General features: G+C 42.3%; 1 long non-coding RNA gene across 1 annotated transcript; it reads right to left on the bottom strand.

Moving 5' to 3' along the window:
* Positions 1-1,113: 1,113 nt before the first annotated feature.
* On the bottom strand, positions 1,114-21,961 carry LOC116526180. Its single transcript, XR_004258004.1, has 4 exons — positions 21,880-21,961; positions 12,625-12,635; positions 5,275-5,282; positions 1,114-1,123 (listed from the first exon to the last, which is right to left on the bottom strand). It is a non-coding gene; the product is annotated as an uncharacterized LOC116526180 (long non-coding RNA).
* Between the last annotated feature and the right edge of the window lie 239 nt (positions 21,962-22,200).

The following is a 22,200-nucleotide window of genomic DNA, read 5'->3' as shown; positions in this document are numbered from 1 at the left end:
TGTAGGGTCCTGTTGCAGTTTCAACTTTATTTGGACATCAGTGGGAACTTTTTGGAGGATTTTTAAAGTATGTAAGAGAAATTATGTAATCTATATGTGTAGAATAGACTTCAGAGAGGAAAGAATGAAACCAAAGAGACCAAAGAATTGTCCAGTGAGAGATGGTCCCTGTATTGGTGATGGTGGCACTGGCAATGGAGGAGTGTGGACAAGTGCAAGGGGCATTTTGGGAGTAGCATTCACTACAGTTAGCAATGAACTGGGTGATGGGGTGTGGTGGACAGATATTAAGATGACTTCTGTTTATCCTTATCTCCTGATATTCATGCCCTTGTGAAGCTTCCTGTTTTTGAATATGGGGTGAGCCTGTGACTTGTTTCTAACCAACAGAATATAGAAACAGTGATCGCATGGCACTTCCATGAATGCAGTACATAAGAACCAAGCATCTATTTTGATAGCAGACTCTTTACTAGCTCTCCCCCGTGCTGGCATTGATGAAGCAAGTTGCCATATGGAGAGGCCATTATGGCAACGAATGATGTCTGGCTGGACCTCAGGCCTTCAGTCCAGTAACCCACAAAGAGCTGAATCCTGCCAACAACCGTGAAGAATTAGATAATTCCCCACTTGAGCCTCAGATGAGACTGCAGTCTGGACAACACCTTGATTGTAGCCTTGTGAGAGACCCTGAAGCAGAGGAAGCTGTGCCTGTGTTCCTGCCCACAGAAACTGATATCAGAAGTATCCTTCAAGCCACCAAGTTTCTAGTAATATTGCTACACAGCAACAGATAATGATTACATGGAATAAGTAGAAATGAGGAGTCAAGAATGATTTCTAGGCTTGAACAACTGGATAGGAGGTAGAATTACTTACTGAAATGGAGAGGATTGGGGAAGAACAGGTTCAGGGAGAAATCAAGAGTAGAAGTTTCAAATAAGTGGTTGGATGCGCACATAGGGAGTACAGTAGAGAAAGGTGATTGTCATCAGCCTATCAGTGGCATTTCCTTTATCCAGCTGGGTAAAATCAGATCTCTCCACTCACGAGTGCTTGTACGCTGGCCTAGGATGTGGGTTCTTCTTTTCTACTCCTCCCTACTTCACTGGACTTTATTCCCCTACACAATGCTTCGGGACCTCTGCTAGCATCATATTCTCCTGCCTGTCTCCCTTTGTCCTTCACATCCTCCTGTCCTGGGTCCAGCTTTCGTAGCATCCTTTACCCAGATTTATTCCTGACAGAGGCTTCTTTCAGATCTTTGCATTCTCTCCTCATTTCCCAGACCAATCAAAACATGCTTTCCGATGTTCATTCACCCAGGATTCTACTACCAAATAGCAAATATATGCTGAGACGTGGGGCTGTGTAAGGAATATGCATTTGGAGAAAGGTTGGAATTTGAACTGAAAATTGACTACTTATTGGCTGAGAAAGACACATAACATCTTCATTTTCTCATCTGTAAAATAATGATAGCAATGCCTCCCTCCTAACATTGTTTAAACATAAAATCACAGGAGATACACTATGCCCAGTACAGTGCTCGGCACATAGTAGGTACAGTAAATCCCACCTATTATCATCAGACTGACTTTTTCTAAAGTGAAAAAATTCAATCTGGCCAACATCTTCCCTTATAGCTCTTGTAGTCCCAAATTTGAAATAGCCGTATTCGATTTCTTTCAATGTTCTAGTCTATTTTTATCAGTATTTAAATATGTTCCAGACACATCTGTCTTTAAAAAGAATTTTTTTCAATCACTCCACTTTCCTCACTAGACAGCCTCATTATCTCTCCCCTTTCCTTCATAATCATGCTTGCTGCGCATTGTCTGCACTCTATCTTCATTGCCTGGGGCTACTTCCCGCATCCTATAAAGCATTCTGCACCTACTGGGCCTTTTTTTTTTTCTTTTTTTGAGATGGAGTCTTGCTCTCTTTCCAGGCTGGAGTACAATGGTGTGATCTCGGCTCACTGCAGCCTCCCTCTGCCTCCCAGGTTCAAGTGATTCTTCTGCCTCAGCCTCCTGAGTAGCTGGGACTACAGGTGCATGCCACCACGCCCGGCTAATTTTTGTATGTTTAGTAGAGATGGGGTGTCACCATATTGACCAGGCTGGTCTTGAGCTCCTGACCTCATGATCTGCCCACCTCAGCCTTCCAAAGTGCTGGGATTACAGATGTGAGCCACCACTCCTGGCCTACTGGGCCACTTTTAAGTTTGTACTTCTAATGTCACCAAAGGCATTGCTGTTACTAATCCCAATGGCTATATTTCAGTCCTTATCTTACCTGAGCTCTTTTTAGCAATTAATTGCATAGACCACACTTCATGGGTATAACATCCGCTTCTATCTGTGTTTCCTATAGGTGTTCTTCATTCCTATGGCTTCAATGACTATCCCTGGGCTTATGTTTTCAGTCTAGCTCTCTCCTGGACTCCTGAGCTGCAAACCCAGCTCTCTTCTGGATCCCCAAGCTCTTGTTACTCAACCAAATTTACTACTTTCTTTTTCTTTTTTTTTTTTTTTTTTTTGAGACAGAGTTTCACTCTTGCTACCCAGGCTGGAGTGCAATGGCACGATCTCGGCTCACCGCAACCCCCGCCTCCTGGGTTCAGGCAATTCTCCTGCCTCAGCCTCCTGAGTAGCTGGGATTACAGGCACGCGCCACCATGCCCAGGTAATTTTTTTGTATTTTTAGTAGAGACGGGGTTTCACCATGTTGACCAGGATGGTCTCGATCTCTTGACCTCGTGATCCACCCGCCTCGGCCTCCCAAAGTGCTGGGATTACAGGCTTGAGCCACCGCGCCCGGCCCAAATTTACTACTTTCCCATGAAACTGCTTCTTCCTTCATTCAATCTGTATAAATGGCACTACAGAGATTCAGCTTCTTAAGCCAGAAACCCTAAAGTCACACACATCCTCACCACCTACTCCCTTTTCACTTCAAAGCCCTGTTCATTGTAGAGTTGCTGTGTTCTGTAGATTCTGCTTCCACAGCAACTGTGGAATCTGATGACTGATTTCCACTCTTCTGGGATGATAGGGTTTGGCTGTATCCCCACCCAAATCTCATCTTGAATTGCAACTCCTATGATTCCCATGTGTTGTAGGAGGAACCTGGTGGGAAGTAATTGAATCATGGGGATACATTTTTCCCATGCTGTTCTCGTGATAGTGAATAAGTCTCATGAGATCTGATGGTTTTAAAAACGGGAATTTCCCTATACAAGCTCATTCTCTCTTGCTGTGGCCATGTAAGAAGTGCCTTTCAGCTTCCGCCAGGACTGTGAGGCCTCCCCAGCCACATGGAACTGTGAGTCCACTAAACCTATTTTTCTTTCCTGTCTCTGGTGTGTCTTTATCAGCAGCATGAAAACAGACTAACACATGGGGCCTCGTCGTCCAGGTGCACTGGATCACTGCACCTGCCCACCCCGTGGACATCTTGCTTTCAGGTTTGCCCCTTTCCAGTCAGTTCTCTGCATTAATGTGACCCTATTAAAACACAAGTCCACTCACATACTCCCCTGCTTTCAGCCTTTCAGTGCTCCCATCACCCTGTGTCTGATGTCCAAACGCCTTAACATGACATTTGAGGCCCTCATCATGGGGCTGCTTTGTAACTGCCCAGCATTTTATTAACATCTTTCCTTACCCCTGTACTCCATATTTCAGTCACATTCAACTATTTGCAGTGACCCCAAATATTCACACTCTTTTGTGACTCTTGCTTTCTTATAAATTATTTTCCCTGTCCAAACTCTTCCCCATTGTCCTCATAATGTCTCTTGTCCTTCTGAGCTCAGCACAGATGCTGTCTTCTCTGCGACCCTGCTAAGCCTATGCGGCCCTTCCTGTGAAGCCTCGCAGCCTCCTAGTAGAGCAATATCTATGTTGGAATTGACTCCTCCCCCATCTGCCTCTCCTACTAGCATTTCCTCTTCCTTGAAGGAAGGTGCTGCGCTGTATTCACAGGCATATCTCCAGCCTGGTTCCTGGAGGCACTCTGGAAATAGTTGCTCAATGAATACACGCTCAATGTGGTACCTTTTCAGTGCCTGGCACATTTCAGGACTCTTCTCACTTCAGAACATCTGCACTTGATTTTTCCCCATGTCAGCCAAGTTCTTCCTTGTCTTTTCGTATAACTGGCGTCTTCTAATTCTTCAGATTTCAGCTCAAATTTCACTGTGCTGGAAAAGTTTACTAACCACACTATCTGCTGACCTCTTTCAGAATACTAAGCACTGGTTTTGATTATCTTCTATTTGCTTACTTATATGACACCTCCCGATCCTCTTGCTAAAATATAACCTACATGAGAATCAAAACAATATCTGTTTTATTATTCACTATATCCACAACAGTTAGAAGATGGCTGACATATGATACTTGTTTGAAAAACCCTTGATGAATAAATTGATGAAAGCAATGGATGTTAATTAGCGAAGGGAACTATGTCTGAGGAGGAATGGGAGTGATTTGAGCGTGTTCATAAAGCAAGGGGGAAGCTTTAAAGTGGGCAGTTGAAAATATAAGTTAGAGCCAGGCACGGTAGCTCACTTCTGTAATCCCAGCACTTTGGGAGGCCGAAGTGGGTGGATTATAGGGTTAGGAGTTCAAAACTAGCCTAGTCAACATGGTGAAATGCTGTCTCTACTAAAAATACAAAAATTAGCCAGGCATGGTGGCAAGTGCCTGTAATCCCACCTACCTGGGTGGCTGAGGCAGGAAAATCACTTGAACCTGGGAGGTGGAGGTTACAGTGAGCCCAGATTGCAACACTGCGCCCCAGCCTGAGTGACAGAGCAAGACTTTGTCTCCAAAAAAGAAAAGAAAAAGAGAATGAGAAAGAAATAAAATGTAAGTTAGATGGAGATTCTTGAGAAGACAAAAGGTCATGAAGATAGGGCTATGTGTTGACAATTTAATCTGAAAAGTGAAAACGAAACCAAAAGTGAGGGCTCTTCCTCTTTGGAAACTGGACAAAAGGAAGAAAAGTCAGCATAGCAGATATGGTTTTTGCTCCATCCAGCTCTCTTTGGTCACCCAAGGACTTGCACAATGGGTCCCTGAGCATGGTAGTCACAGTGGCAAAGATGGATGTGACAGACACATGAGCCAACAGCATGGGCTCCAATTGACCAGATCTGCCTAGATGCTATCAGTGCCAAAAATGAGAGGCCTGCAGCAAGCCCTAGGTATGGCAACATCTCTTAAGGAGACAAACCATTAGTGCTAAATTAATTCCATGAGACACCTTCCACCCTGAAGTGAGCAGTAATTTGTCTTTATTTTGATACATATTCTGAGTATGGGGCCGCCATCCCTGCCTTCACTGCTTCACTCAGTATCATTAACTGAGGACACAGAGAGTCATTTCCCAACATAGCATCTCACACTAAATCATCATGAACCATGGGATCTACTTTACATGGAATGAGGTTTGATAATGGGCATGTTGCCATGAGATCCACTGGTCCTGTCAAAAACCATTTTATCCCTAGAAGCCGTCAGCCTGACGGAATATTGGAATGGCCCCTGAGAGGCTCAGCAAAGATGCCAGTTGTGTGCCATTCCAGTGGTGTGGTTGGGGTGAGATGTGGTATACGCTGAACCAAGAGCAGTTACAGGGTGCCATGTCCCCAGTAGCGACAATATACAATCGAGGAGTAGAAGTAATTTCATATCTTCACTTCCAGAACTTACTTGGAGTTTTTGTGCATCAGTTTCCAAAATTTTAAGGTCTATTGTAGTGGAAGATGAGGCCTTTATGGATGGAACGTTTCCACCAGGTTCCACTGAACCTAAATATACAATGTAGCCTGGTTAATTTGAGCCGCCATGCTGACAGACCAGCAGCAAAGAAAGCATTTACTCTGCTGGCATGACTAGCTGATGTTGGTTATGAAAATCCAGAGAGGCTGATGCATAGAGGCACAGGAATTACTGTACTTGGAACTCAAGAGCTAGATTCTCTGGGGTACTTCCGATTGTTTCCATGTCTGCTGATGACAATGAAAGAACAATTGTAGCAACCAGGCCTGACAACAGGGCAAAGTCTCCAGAAGCTCAGATCCTTCAGGGATCAGAGTCTGGTTCTGACCTGATACGCCAACTAAGACCAGCAAAAAAGTCAGACAAAGGAAGAAGAATCAAACACAGGTGGTGGAAGAGGGAGTCGACGAGTATTAATTATGGCCTCAGATCCAACTGCAGCATCAGGATATTGGCCCATCCCACTCACCTCCCTGTTATAAGTCTTCTTGGGCTTGCAAGTGGCCACCAATATGAAGGATCAGTGACAGAATAGAATGGAACTATTCTAGGGCACATATGGATCGAAAGGCTGCACAGTGGACTCCAACAGAGTCCAGGGCCCTCACCATGTCTTTTCCTGTCTGATGGTTTGCTGCCTCTCTCTGCCTGAGAACATATTCTGGTTGCAGAATGTGCTCCACTTGCATACAGGGCAGGTGTGCAGTGACAGAGAATTCACGTCTCTAGGAATGACCCTCAACCAGGGAGACTTGGGAACTAGGGATCAATATCCCAATTGTCTCACTGCTCAGTGGGGGGATTCGGAAGCATGGTCCACAGTCTCTTACAGGATTGCCCACTAGCCCGCAGCACAACGGTCTCTAATGCCTCCTTTGCTCACTTTCCTTTTTTCTCACCCTTGCTTCCCCATGCCCTCACAGTGACTCTTGGTGCCACCTCCCAAACAAAATTTGTACTCAAACCCTTGTCTTGGAATCAGCTTCTAGGAAAACCCAAATTTTATTTGTGTCCTGTGGCTACTGTAGTAAATTACACAACCTGGGTGGTTTGAAACAATAGAAATAGATTATTTCACAGTTTTGGAGAGTCCACAATCAGTCTGGGCTGAAGTCAAGATGTTGGCAGAGCCACGCGCCCTCCAGAGGCCCTAGGGAGATTCCGTTCCTTGCCTTTTCCAGCTAGTGTGGTAGTCACAGTGGGAAAGATGGATGCAATAGGTATGTGGGCCCACAGCATGGCTCCAATTCACCAGATCTGCCTGGATGCTGTGAGTGCTGAAAATGAGAGACCTGCAGCAAGCCCCAGGTAAGGCACCATCTCTTAAGAAGATGGACCATTAGTGCTAAATTAGCACTGTAGCCAGTAATGGAGTGACGAGAGTGCTGGCTGCCGGCATTCCTTGGCTTGCGGCTGCGTCATTCCAGTCTTTGCCTTCATCACTTGGTTCTTTTCTCTGTGTCTGAGTGCTCAATCTCCCTCTACCTTATGAGGAAACTTGTGAGGACATGTAGGGCCCACTGTGATAATACAGGATGATCTCCTTATCTTAAATTCCTTAACTTAATCATATTTGCAAAGACCTTTTTATTCAAATAAAGTAACATTTACAGGTCCTGGGATTAGACCTGCTCTCTGGGGGGCTGTGGTGGGGTGGGGGAGGGGAGATTATTTTGCCCACCACACAAACTGAGACAGATGGACATAGATGTAGATATAAAAGTTATGCAAAGGGTAGCTTGGCAGTAGTGAGTTTATGTCAGTAGTAGTGGTAGATATATTGGTGCTAGATTGCATAGACCTTGAATGTCAGACCAAAAAAACTGCCCTATACTCTTTAGATAAGATATTACAGAGTGGAGTATATCCCAGTGAGCATTATCGTCCTAAATTTGTGCTTGAGGAAATAGGTTGAGACAGAAGTTAAGTAACTTGAAGTACATGAAATTCACATGTGATGGCTTGGAATCCAAAGCAAGGTCTATTTGGTTCATAAGCAGTGCTTTTTTCCATTTTACCACACTGCCTACTTGAGTGGGTTAGAAGGGGATGAATGCTTATTAAAATGCTCTCATATTAACATGATTCTGGTCCTGGAAAACAGGAAGGATTCAGAGAGAGCAATTAGAGGCAGGAAACATATCCTGAACTGGAACCTCGCTGGGCATGACCTCCACTTGTCTGGGGTCTCTGTGAAGTGTCTTGGTTGGAATGAGAACAGACGTGCACATGCAATCTGCTATGGTCATTATGAACTATTCTTCTGCAGATCCTGTTGAAAGAAGTTAATTTGCAGAAAGAAATAGAAACACCATTAGAAGCAGCTTCAACATTTTTTATTGACATTAGCTTTTAACTGTTTAATGTGCCATCGCTCATTCACATTTTATGAATAAGTAGGGATTTATATTGAGATTTATACTCATATGCAGAAAATACTTTTTTAAAAAAACTTCTGTAGGTGCTTACTTCAGCAAGAGAAAAACTATTTTTTGTTTGAGAAAGTATATGTGTGTGAGAGTACATATGAGAATATTACATGGCTTTTGGAGTACAGTTGTGCATAATGATATTCCGATCAACAGTGGGTCACATATACAATGGTGGTCTTGTGGGATTATAATGGAGCTGAAAAATTCCTATTACCTAGAGATGTCATAGCTGTCTTATGTTGTAGCACAACATGTTACTCATGTGTTTGTGGTGATGCTGGTGTAAACAACCCTACCGTGCTGCCATCATAAAAAAAACTAGCCCATATCATTATTTATTGTACATAATACTTGATAATGACAGTAAACAACTATGTCATTGGTTTATATATTTACTATGCTATACTTTTCATTTTTATTTTAGGGTGTACTTCTACTTATGAAAAGTTAACTGTAAACATTACTTAATTATTAACTGTTAACCGTTAACTGTAACTTAACTGTCAATGGTAAAAGCCTCAGGCAGGTCCTTCAGGAGGTTTCCAGAAGAAGCATTGTTATCACAGGAGATGACAGCTCCATGCTGTTGTTGTCCCTGAAGAACTTCCAGTGGGACAAGGTGTGGAGGTGGAAGACAGTGACCGTGATGATCCCGACCCTGAGTAGGCCTGGCTAATGTGTGTGTTCATGACTCAGCTTTTAACTAAAAAGTTTCAAGTTTTTTTTTAAAAGTTTAACTTAGAAAAAAGCTTATAGAATAACGATAAAAGAAAAAAATATTTTTGAAGAGCTGTGCAATGTGTTTGTGTTTTAAGCTAAGTCTTTTTAGAAAAGAGTCAAAGTTAAAAAAATGAAAAGTTTATAAAGTAAAAGTTACAGTAAGCTAAGGTTAATTCATTATTGAAAAGAAAATCTTTAAATAAATTAATGCAGCCTAAGGGTGCAGTGTTTTTAAAGTCTACCACAGTTATAGTAAGTATAGAATCCTAGACCTTCACACTCACTCACTAGCCACTCACTGACTCACCCAGAGCAAACGTCCAGTCATGTAACCTCCATTCATGGTAAATGCCCTCCAAAGAAATATCATTTTTAGTCTTTAATGCTGTATTATTACTGTACCTTTTCTACGTTTATAAATGTTTAGATATACAAACACTTACCATTGTGTTACCATTGCTTACAGTAACATGCCATACAGATTTGTAGCCCAGAGCAATAGGGGGTGCCTTGTAGCCTAGGTGTGTAGTAGGCTAGACCATGAAGGTTTGTGTAAGTACATTCCGATGTTCACACAAAGATGGAAATGCATGATGACACATCTTCCATCATTAAGCCACACATGAATGACTATGTGATGGAAAGTATCTATGTGTGTCTATAAATATATATATATATATACATGTAACAGTTTGTATGTATATATATAATATGTATTATATGTGTATATAATTATTTACGTATAATAGTTTATATATAATGTGTGTATATATGGTATATATATATACTTTTTTTACTTAATTACAAAGCATTAGTACAGAAACATCCCTCTTGGTCAGAGTCAGTTTCCTAGTAAACACTCATCTACTTGAATAAAACCTCAGCATCTAGAAGCATGCAAAAATCTTCCACATGCCTTTCTATAAAATTGTTTATAGAAAGACACTTCACGAAGCCACATTCTTCTTCTTTCAGCCCCTAGTCTTAATGGCAATTATCTACTGTATATATTTTTGTAATATGCCTAGCCATGCGGTTTCCTGTTCCACGGAAAATTAGAAGTAGGAAGTACAGCGAGAACACAGGGGAGCATTAGAAGTCAGAAGCAAAGAGCACGGGAGCTGCTTGATGTGCCCAGGTAAACTGAGGGACCAAGTTCACTTCGTTCCCACCCAGAAAGGGAACATATTGTGACAATGATCCTGTGTAAATATGTGGTTAATTATGTTGAGTATCCTCTATTTCAGAAACCAGAAAAGTGAATAATATATTTTAAATGCTGTTTACATCATAATGGTTCAGTTGTTTAAAGTTTTATTTTTGAATAGATGAGCTTTAGTTAGAAAATTGGTTAGTGGGAAAGAACTTCTTTCCTAAAACAAATAGGAGATTGCTACAGATAATGTTTCTCATCTAAAACGCTAAATAGGTAGGTCAGAGTGGTGGACTGAGCACACAGGTGTGCCACCTGTATTTCCCTCTTCGCTCTGAGTTCTTTCCAGTGACAGGAAAAGGATGTCTTTTAAGACTACGTTCAGCCGGGCATGGTGGTTCATGCCTGGAATCCCAGCACTTTGGGAGGCTGAGGTGGGCAGATCACGAGGTCTGGAGTTCGAAATCAGCCTAACCAACATGGTGAAACCCTGTCTCTACTAAAAATACAAAAATTAGCCAGGCGTGATGGTGCACACCTGTAATCCCAGCTACTCAGGAGGCTGAGGCAGGAGAATTGCTTGAACCCGGGAGGCAGAGGTTGCAGTGAGCTGAGATCATGTCATGGCACTGCAGCCTGGGTGACAGAGTGAGACTCTGTCTCCAAAAAAAAATAAAGAATACATTCATGACAGCACAGGAAGAATAGAGGTGACATTGAGAGGTCCTGAAATTAAAATGAATTTTTGGAAGATAGAAAGCAGATGGGATTAAACTGACAAAAATTGAGAAAACCACAACCCAACATGTGCACAGAAGATCACTTACTAGGAAGACAAGAGCAGTTGTAGAGAAACTCCAAGCTCAGTATCAACAATTACAGAGAGCAGAAGGAGGCCCTCTGGCAATGATCAGGGTAATTAAAGACTTGCCTGCAGAATGCAGGGCTCCGCTACCAGTGACTCCCTCCTCAACTGAGGAGGAAACCCACACTGGCCACCTATGTGGTATTAATTCATCCAGTTCTTCATCCTTAGGCATAAATAGACATGCTTAAGGAAGGACATCCTTAAATTAAAAAGGAAGTAAGAGGAAGAGACAGAACATTGACCCTGGAGAAAACAGAAAATCCACAATAGAGACACGGACTGCAAGCTTTCCATTTAATATCCTCCGGAGGATTCAAGATGACGGTGCCTCCTAAAACAAGAATAGGCGTTTATGGGAAAGAAACAGGACAAGTAAGAGTTCTTAGGATTATGGAATTACAAACACACAGCACTTACTGGAAGGAATGAATAGAAGAACGGGCATATCTGGCTATGTTACTCTCCCCATGTCTGGCTATGTTACCCCCCTGATTTCTGGCCATGATACTCCCCAAATGTGGCTATGTTACTCCCCTCATATCTGGCTGTGTTATTCCCCCATATGTGTTTATGTTACTTTTCTATATCTGGCTATGTTACTTCCCCACATGAAGCAATGGCATTCTCCACATATCTGGCTAAGTTGCTCCCCAACTCTGGCTATGTTACTCCCCCACGTGGCTATGTTAGTATCCCAATATCTGGCTATTTTACTTCCCCATTATGTGGCTATGTTACTTCCTCCATATCTGTCTATGTTACTCCCCCCTTATCTGACTGTTACTCTGCCTGTATCTGGCTGTATTACTCTCCCCCTATCTGACTATGTTTTTCCACCTATATCTGGCTGTATTATTTCCCGTCTGTAGATATGTTACTCCCCTCATATCTAGCTAGATTACTCTCCCAATCTCTGGCTACTCCCTCTATACTTGGCTATGTTACTCCCTCTATACTTTTCTATATTACTTTCCCTATACCTGGCTATGTTACTTCCCATATTTGATTGTGTTACTCTCCCCATATCTGACTATGTTACTCCCCATCTCTGGCTATGTTACTCCCCCCATATCTGGCTATGTTACTCCCTCCATGTCTGGCTATATGTCCCCACCTATATCTGGCTATATTATTCCCATCTCTAGCTACATTACTTGCCTCATATCTAGCTATGTAACTCCCCCATATGTGGCTATGTTACTCCCAATCTCTGGCTATGTTAATCCCTGTATACTTGGCCAAGTTACTACCCTCATAGCTGTCTATGTTACTCTCCATCTCTAGCTATATTACTTTACCTGTATCTGGCTATGTTGTTCCCCCATATGTGATTATGTTACTCTCCCTGTATCTGACATTGTTATCCTCCATTCTGGCTATGTTCCTCCTCCACATGTAGCTATGTTACTCTCTCCCTCTCTGGCTATGTTACTCCCCCGTAAGTGGCTATGTTACTCTTTCCATATCTGGCTATGTTTTGCTACTTTTATATGGCTATGTTACTTCTTTATATGTGAGTATTTTACTCTCCCTATCTCTGTGTCACTCCCCTCATATCTTGCTATGGTACTCCCCCATATGTGGCTATGTTACTCTCTCCATATCTTGCTATGTTACTTTCCATCTCTATGTTACTTTCCTTTTATCTGACTATGTTACTCCCCTCATATCTGGCTATGCTTCTTCCCACATCTCTGGCTGTGTTATGTTGCCAATTTGCCAAATACCATTATTGTTTGTTTTGCAACAATGTCAAACAAAACCAGGTGAAAAGCACCTTTGTTAAAAAGCTTGGCTTAGAGTCATTGATCTTGGTTAAAGTTTCAAAAAAGTAATCTGGGGATAATTGCCAATTGGGCACTGGAATGGAATAAGATTGTGTTTGAGGTCGCTATTTAGTGGTTTTATCTGGTTTTATTTTTAGGTTTCTTTTTGCTTTTTAATTCTTCAAACAAAGCAATTGAACTTTGGGGCCTATTCTGGCAAGATCTGTGTTTGTAGTTTCTTGTTCAATTTCTGTTTTATTGATTGTGGGTTTTACAGTCTTCCCTCCACCCTCTTTATAGTACCTTGGGTAGTGCTAAGCACTGGGACTAGATTATTAGGATTGGAGCTTTTCTTAGGCGCCAACAAGGCGTGAACTGTGAGCATTTTCTTCCACAGTGAGACATTGGGTCCTGTTAGTACAGTTAACTAAGTGGGAACACCTTGATACAGTTAAGGTTAATGACCTAATAACAACAGAAAGCACTTTTACAGACGAATGGGTTGTTGTAATTGTTGCAGCAATAACACATTGCACATGGGTGTTCAATCTGCCTTAGCACCATCCAGCCTGAGCACCATCCAATAGGCCGACTCAGAGAAGAAACATTTTGCTTTCAAATAGCTTAAACAACATCACTAGTGAATTCCTGAGTGCCAGGAACACCTGTCGTACGTTAAAGCCTGCTGAGGCAGAAAATATCAAGTCCACAGCATTTGCCATTTCTCCAAGACTGGGGATAGCAGTTTGCCTCAGATTTTATCCTGTGTGCAATTTACACTCTGAGAGTTCAATTGACCTTTGCAGAAGCAGCGCCTACTCTTTTAGGTCACTTAATGAGCACCAATTAACTAATGACTTTACTGTGAACCTCTAGTAAATTAACTAATGGAAACAGGAGATTGTGACCTCAGCCATAGTGCGTCATTTGTTACCCAAGTAGCACATTAAGTTAAGGGCCCTATGAATACTGGAGAACTGCCTTCTGTAGTCATGGGGAGCGCTCTTCTGGATCTCAAGCTGAAATTGATCTTTCCATAAAAATGTTTCTCTCAACTAAAATGGAGTGAGAAGGGTTTTCCGGAGATTGCAGTTCCTATTTTGGAAAACTATCAGGCTGTCAGGATGTCCTCAAGTACTCTTTCACTTGTTGGTACCCTGAGGCCTGGAAGAGTTAACGTCCCTTTTGCACTGAGCTAGAGTCACGTCTGTGACATTAATAAAAGGAATTTTTTACTATCCCACTTCCTAGATGGGGAAACTATATTCTGAACATGGGAAATGGTCAAATTCACAACACAAATTATGTTACAGTAAAAACGAATCTCGGCGGGGCACAATGGCTCATGCCTATAATAAAATAAAAAAGGAATCTTGTTCTCATGAAGCACAGCTTTGGAAAACAAACCAGAAGTGAGGACTGATGGGGTCAGAGGAGTGAATCTATGGTGGAAGCGGGTATCAGCTCCAGCCATCCTTTTAAAGTTCCTTTTTAAATTATCTTTTTCTCCCTCTCCCTTTCTCTTTGTGAAGTTTTGTTCTGTTTTCTTGCCTGTGACAAGTTTTCCATTTACTGCTTAATGTGAAGTGGTCTGAAGATAGAGACTGTGTTCAAATAGATGTGGAGAAAAACATTCCATGTTTGGGAGGTTGAATCATTTACGTGATGTGCTACTGATATTTTTAAATGTCATGCTCTTCTGGTTAGAGTTTGTAATCTGGGGCCTGCAATATGATGTGACCCAAATCAGCCCTCTTCGGTGCGGTGACACATCACCTCGACATAAGGCAGGAGGCAGGTGGCTGCGTCTGGGCACCCAGCTGGGTGATTCCTCCAGGTTTGCTCTCTGTGTTTTTCCCTCTGGCCCTCAGCAGGAAGCCAGCATCTATTTGAGCTGTTGCTGCCTCAGCCATGCGTATAATTTGCCCCCCTCAAAAAAATATCCTTGCTCTTAAACTTAGATAAAGTATTCTAACAAGAGAAAACAAAACGGCTTCTTGGCAGGTGAGGAAGCTGTTCATGTGAGATCATTTATTTTCCTTTTTGCTTTTCTCCAACAGTTTACTTAAAGGATACCCACAAATAGAATGTCACAGTCCTGGGAAATTGTTTCACCAGTATTTCACTGAGTACTTGGTAACTAAGAAAGTACAAAAATGAATCAAACACAGTCCAGACCACAGTGTCAAGGAGCAAATTACCTACAAGAGGAGTTACAAATGCCAATTCTAAAGCAGGATAGAAAGTTCAGACAGAGAGATCCTGGAGTTCAAGAGAAGGAGTAGTGACTTCTAACTGGGAGAGTTCAGAAAGAGGTAGCCAGTTTCAGGGTTCTGGAAGGCCAGTCCAATTTGTATTTGTCAACTTGGGCAAGATGTCAGAGGATCCGGGTGGAGGAGCAAGAGAATAGAAAGGAAGGACCCGACATCTTATTGGGTCCAGAGGGTTTTCATTTCTTCTATCAGTAACACAGGTCATAAATGGCAGAAACAATGATCATAGCTCATTTTCTGCAATATAGGCATCACTTGCTTTTTCCTGACACATGTAATGAAGTTCGAATCTATCCTTCCTTCCAAAAAGCCTCTAAAAAGTTTTCGTACGCGTATTGTAAGGAGGTTTAGTGAAATGAAACGCGTTTTTTGAGATGGCTTGTTCTTTACTCAGCTATACTGTTGTAAAGTGCCAATGCATAACCAGACAGCAATAACTGTTACCAAGAGCATTCCCTCCACAGCAATGTCCAGATGGCACTGAGTGATCAGATGCAGCCCGAGAGGCAAGTGGGGCAACGTCTTGGCATCTGCTTCTTTGTCAAGGTAGATCTGTTGGGAGCACTTGCTGCTGGCCCACAAGAAGTAAGAACTCTGCACCACCGTCCCCAGGCACACCTCTGAGTCATAAGTCCTGGAAGGCTACCGAAAGTCATAAGCCATTAGAATTATGCAACAGGCTTTGGGACAAACGAGATGTTGGAGAGAGCTATTCTAAAATCTGAAGGAAGAAAGCTAGTTTTAAGAAAAAATTCAGAAATTATAGTTAAGTGGTTGAATATTCAATTTTTAGGAAAATGTGTACCCCATTTGAGAAGGTTAGCGACCTTGGCCTAAAGCGTTGTTTAACATGAGGAGTTGACTGATATGTGCTCCCATAAGCGTTTCTAGCACCATATTGACAACATTGGTCCACAGCCAGAAAAAGACACGATCTTCCTATTGGACTAGGTTCATAGGAGCACCTGTGTGTTCCTTAAATAACTCTAGTCTAGGCCGGGTGCGGTGGCTCATACCTGTAATCCCAGCACTTTTTGAGAGGCAGAGGCGGGCAGATCTCCTAAGGCCAGGAGTTCGAGATCAGCTGGGCCAACATGGCGAAATTCCATCTCTACTGAAAATACAAAAATTAGTTGAGTGTGATGGCATGCGCCTGTAATCCCAGCTACTCAGGCAGCTGATGCAGGAGAATTACTTGAACCCGAGAGACAGAGGTTGCAGTGAGCCAAGAAGGCACCACTGCGCTCCAGCCTGGGCAAGAGAGGGAAACTCCATTTCAAAACAAACAAACAAAACCCTCTAGTCTACAAGCCCGTAATATGTTATCAGTTCTTCAACTCCATCAGTGCTTGGACCCATATATCTTCCAGAATCCTTTCCTCTTGGGTTTGATTCTGGCTGAATTTTCTCTACAAAAGAAGCCACGGAAAAAGAGGCAATGATGCCATAACTGTTTGTTAAGCGAACTTTGTTCTCCGTTGTAATTATTCTGCTTCAAAATAGCATGACATCACAGGGTTAGAAAGTCATCCACAAAATTGTTTTCTCCATCCTCCTGCTTGATGGACAATTGTACTCCATAAAAAAACAAATCACCATCTTATTTAAAACTGCATTTTGCCATTGCTCTAGCCAAGAATGTCTTGCTAACACTTACCCTAATTTTTTTTGTGGTGGTCAATTTCATAATTCCTTTTTCTACACCTACCTGTGAACGGAGACCCACCACCAATAGAATGTATCTATAAAGCTGCAGTGAGCAGCATCTGTAAGCCAGTACATCTATATCTGCTCCAGAGTCAGAGAATCTATCCCTCAGCCACCACGTCATGGTATACAGATGGTCACAAAGAGCACAGGTCTCTACATTATCTGAACTTTGCCAGCCCTTCCAGCCTCAGCTTCTACTGTATGCCCTGTATCCCTGCCATGCCCCAACGATACCAGCCAGCACTCTGGAGGCTCTCAGAAGGCATAGGATGTGTCCAGCTTCCATGCCTTTGCTTGTGCTCTCCTCTCCATTCACCATGGGAGCAGTTACATAGAGTTGGACACACAAAGCATGCAGCTCAAGAGTATGTGAATGAATTTGCACAAATCCATTTGGGTGTGGTATGCCAACTCTCACCAAATATCAAGTAAATAATATACAGTACAGGTTTCATTGTCCATAATATTTCTTGTGGAAATTGTTACATATCTTAATATTTTCTACTGTAGATTAAGTATCACAAAGACTTTCAGCTTTTCTGCCAAGAATCAAGTTTTAATTTCTTTAGTCGCCTCTTGCCTCTCATCTGTCTTTAAATAGATCCATCCAGGCCAAGCTTCAGTTCTTCTGTCCAACACCTTTAGGAGACTATCTGACACTGGCTATAGTGTTAAGATACTTTATGGGTCTCCCATTGTAGTGACTATATTTTTCTGAATTGCAGATCAGGTTGAACAAGGATTTGTATATCATATTTGTATCTAAGAGGCAGTCTAAATTATACGGTCTAGATGCTATTAGAATTTCTTAAATATTATAAGACTTTGGGGACCACAGTATAATGTCGTAATTGGAAATAGGACTGGCCTGGAAATTCTGAGACATATGGCTTCCCTGCCGTGTTTCTGAATATTATTGCTACATTTTGTTTTGTTTTTAATCTCACAACCTATGATAGAAAGAGGGTTTTTTTCCCAACGGACATGGCTACATGAGACCTTTGAAAATCATACTTACAATGTTCCATTCGACAAATATTTAGAAACAAAGCAAGTTTTCTCAGTAGATTCCATTCTACTTCAATTCTCTTCTTAGTGGATGAAAATAGTCTTAAGATTTAGGTATCCAGTTACCCAGACATGCAGGGGATTTACTGTACCTAAATACCACCCAGGAGCCCTAATGGGAGCTCCCACCCGCAGCACCCCATGCGTCAATTGGCAGACTTCTTTCAGTGACTAAGGTACCACCACTGCCTGCTGTTTTCAATTATTTCTTGCTTGACAAATGCAGTGGAGGCTACTCCTGTAGTTTTTGTAAACTCTGCAAAGTGCAGGAAGAAATTTTCAGGAGTCTTTCCTCTGTGGGGAGACTTTCAAAGGCATCTGTCATGACTGTAGGGGAGGAACCTTGGAGGATTTTGAGTGTTAATAAAGTCATCTTACAAGGGGACTTGCACTTAGGGTCCCAGAGTTTCTTCAAAGTGGTTTCTATTTTTGACTTCTCGCTCATCTGTGTTAGAACCAAGACGTACATCAGGGATCTCAGACAGCAAATTTACGTTTCCTAAACCTTCTGTACACTTAAAGCTTCAAGAAATGTTTTTAATGGCTTGTTGGAAATGTTTGCATAGGCTGTTGTTGTTATTTGTTTGACCTGTTGAATCTTAAATGGGGCAATAAAACGTGTGTATTGCCCCTTCTGAGAACGCGCTGCCAAGTGGAAAAAAAGTAAAAGAGGCTGAATTGAATAACAAAGATATTGACACTCTCCTGTATACTCCTTCTTTGTTAGACTTTGGCAACTTCTCTGAAGGGATAATATGCTATTGATCTCCCATTAGCATGATGTTAAAAGATCTTATTTATGTAACTGTGTGCGTTGAAAAAGATTCTCTTTCTATCTTACATAATAAATAATATTAAAAGCAAAACAAAAGAAAATATAGCAATAAGATTCAGAAACACGGCAGGGAAACCATATGCCTCAGAATTTCTAGGCGAGTCCTATTTGTAGTTACGATATTGGATACTGTGGCACTGCCTGGCCTCTCCATATACCAGATGGAGCAGGGTCCTGACTTGGCACACACATGGTGCCTCATGAGCCTACTAACAGCAAATACAGAGTGAGAATCCCAGAATCCCAGAGTTGGAAAGATACTTAGAGATGGCAGAATGTAGTCCTCTTTTGTTTTGTTTTGTTTTTTAAATAAATCGAGATCTGGGCCCAGGGAGGTGATGTCATTTGTCCAAGGATAACTGATTAATGACAGCGTTAAAGCTAGAGATCCAAGTTCCTTACTCTCAGTCCAGACAGATTCCACTCAGTGCCATGCATTCATTGCTTCTTTGGTGTTCCCAAAGAGCATGGGAACCAAAGTTCTGGCTTGGTCTTATAGAGAAATGCAGTGAAAGACAGAAAAGTATGTTGTCAGCTGCCATCTCATCAACAAAATTATCTCCACATCTCTAGGATTTCCTGAGCTACCCACAGGGACTAGGCAGTGGCACTGATCTTCCCCCTGAAATGTAACCTTGCATCCCCAGCAAACAGGATTGCCACATGGAGATGAGAAGTAGAATTGTTATGAGTAAATGGTAATAATACTTGTAACCATAATAATGGCTAAAACAGTACTGAGTATTTAGAACATATTATGTATAATGCCAATCACATTCATTGTCTCGTTTAACTCTCACAGAAACTTCATTAAATTAAATACTCTTATTGTCCTTGTTTCCAGATAAGAAAATGAGGCTTACAGAGATGAACTCGTGGCTGGACATGGTGGCTCATGCCTGTAATCCCAGCACTTTGGGAGGCCGAGGTGGGTGGATCACCTGAGGTTGGGAGTTCAAGACCAGCTTGGCCAACATAACGAAACCCTGTCTTTACTAAAAATATAAAAATGAGCCAGGCATGGTCATGGTGCCTGTAGTCTCAGCTACTCTGGAGGCTGAGGCAGGAGAATCACTTGAACCCGGGAGGTGGAGGTTGCAGTGAGCTGGGATCTCACCACTGCACTCCAGCCTGGGCTACAGAGCGAGACTCTATCTCAAAAAAAAAAGAAAAGAAAAAGTGAACTTGCCTAAGCTTATATACCTAGGAAGTAACAAAGCAGAGATTTGAACAGAGACCATTCAGCTCCAAAATTAGCATCTTCCTAACTGTGCTTATGAGATAGACAGGGAGGGGAAGGTAGGTGAAAATTTCAGGGGGTGGAGGAAACAGTGTATGCAAAGATGTGCAGGATATGAGAGCAAATCCTGTTTGAGGAACTGCAAGGATTCAGTGTGCCCACAGTGCAGGATGGGCACAATGAATCCAATGGCTGGGGCCTAGACTGGGAAGGCGGAAGGGAGTGAGATCACGGGAGCAATGCATGGAAGTTGGGTTTTATCTCAGGCAGGAACATCAGGGACGAAGTAAAGAAGATCTAGTAAAATATTTGGGAAACAAAGTTACGTAGGACCTAGTGATTCCCTATTCATCTGTCTAAATCGCCTTCTACATGACATGAAAAAGTTAATCTACTCCCTAGAAACGTTAATAGTTTTTCTTTTAAAAGCTATCACAATAAAAAATATCAATAAACATATGTGACTGACCAGGCTGGCCAACATGATGAAACTCTGTCTCTACTAAAAATACAAAAAAATTAGCCAGGCATTGTGGTGGACACCTATAATACCAGCTATTTGGGAGGCTGAGACAGGAGAACTGCTTGCACCTGGGAGGCAGAGGTTGCAGTGAGCCGAGATCACACCACTGCATTCCAAGCTGGGCAACAAGAGCAAAACTCCATCTAAAAAAAAAAAAAGATATGTGACTATTGGAGATGGAAACAATTTTTGAGTTTTTTTCCCTTCGTTTCTATCTTGGTCCCATTATTTCACTTCAAATTCAACAAATCTTATTAGAACAGACATGTGTTGTTTAATTAAATCCAGGTTTCATTTTAACATTGATTATATTTTGAAGGAAAGATTGTCTACATAGAAGAACCAATGAGTGAGATACAGCTAATAAGCTTCCAAACCTTGGAGCAGAGATGTTGTCTCATCTAGGAGACGTTTCATTCTAACAGGGAGATGGCATTTTCCATATTTTTCTTGATTATTTTCTTTGCAAGATTAACATGAGTAATTGAAAGAGACTTTGGAATTGGCGTACTGAGGAAATTGTTTATTATTTATGAGATAGAAATCAACCTCCTATATAACCAAACTCATTAAGGCTTACATAAAGTTTTTTTCCATCTTCTACAGACGTAATTCCCATAACAAGTAAGTAGTTTACACATCCCTCAAAGTACACGAAACTCTGAGATGCAAATTTATTATCCAGGAGTAAATGGCATCACCCTGACCTGAGCCCTTTCTCCATCGCAGTAGTACTGCCCCAAAACATGCTTCCAGAAATAATATGTGGGAAATAGCCCTTGCAAATTGATTTGCACGTGGCCCCAACAGACACCGGCCTGGCTGTTTCTGCACATGCAGCTCTGACCCAGTAATCAACTCTGCACCCTCTCATTGGCTCTGGCTGTCCCATTTGTGCCCTGTTTGGCATCTCTAGCCAGCTTCCCACTGTGTCCCCTGGTTTACAGTTCTCTCTGCCACCCTTCCCATCATTTCAGCCCTGGCCCTGGTGCTTAAGACTTTCTTCCTTGGTAGGCTCCAAAAACGAAACACAATTTGCCCTCTATCCCCTTCCCTGGGTACTGTTACCTTACCAGTTTCCTCACCAGTAAGATGCTTCTTTGAGGGCTGACTCAGTGAGCAACACTGCTGTGCTCAAAACTGTGATATGGACAGGAGACAGGGAAATACTGGGTAGAAGAGGATGGTTCCCTGGCAAAGGCCCCACCCTCAAGCCCGGATACCCTGGCCCTAAGTGAGAATGGGCATTCCTGTTTTGCAATCAAAAATTTGCCTTTTGTCCCACCATGCCCCCATCTGTACCCACATAAACCCTGAACTCCAGGCTCCAGAAGCAGATGCAGAGATGAGGAGACAGACAAATCACAGAACAGCATGGCAGAGAAGGAGAGAAAAGAAGGAACATCTGGAATTCAGCTGGGAACAGCTGGAGAATTGGCTGCTGGATGGCCAAACTCCAGGGGAAGATCATCTTCCCACTCCATCCCCTGTTCAGCTACCCTTCCATTCCACTGAGAGCCACCTCCACCACTCAATAAAACCCCCCCACATTCATCCTTCAAGTACATGTGTGACCCGATTTTTCTAGGACTCTGGACAAGAGTTCTTTCAGTAGTCAGGTATATAATACCAGGGAAGGGATTTAATTGCACCTGCTGGAGTCACTTGCCCATTTACATGGCCAGAGGGAATGAGTGGCAATTCTAGATCACATGGGGACTCCTTTGAGTCAGCCATGAGGTACTATGCATTGCTGCTCATTGCCATGCACAAGTTGGGAGAGAACAACGGGATGTTTGCAAGAAAAGAATCAATCGATG

The sequence above is a fragment of the Sapajus apella genome, unplaced genomic scaffold (genome assembly GCF_009761245.1).
Source record: "Sapajus apella isolate SASKATOON/1434 unplaced genomic scaffold, GSC_monkey_1.0 scaffold49, whole genome shotgun sequence".
Classification (NCBI taxonomy): domain Eukaryota; kingdom Metazoa; phylum Chordata; class Mammalia; order Primates; family Cebidae; genus Sapajus; species Sapajus apella.
Note: the sequence above shows the minus strand (reverse complement) of the source record. Positions and strands in the feature narration are given on the sequence as shown.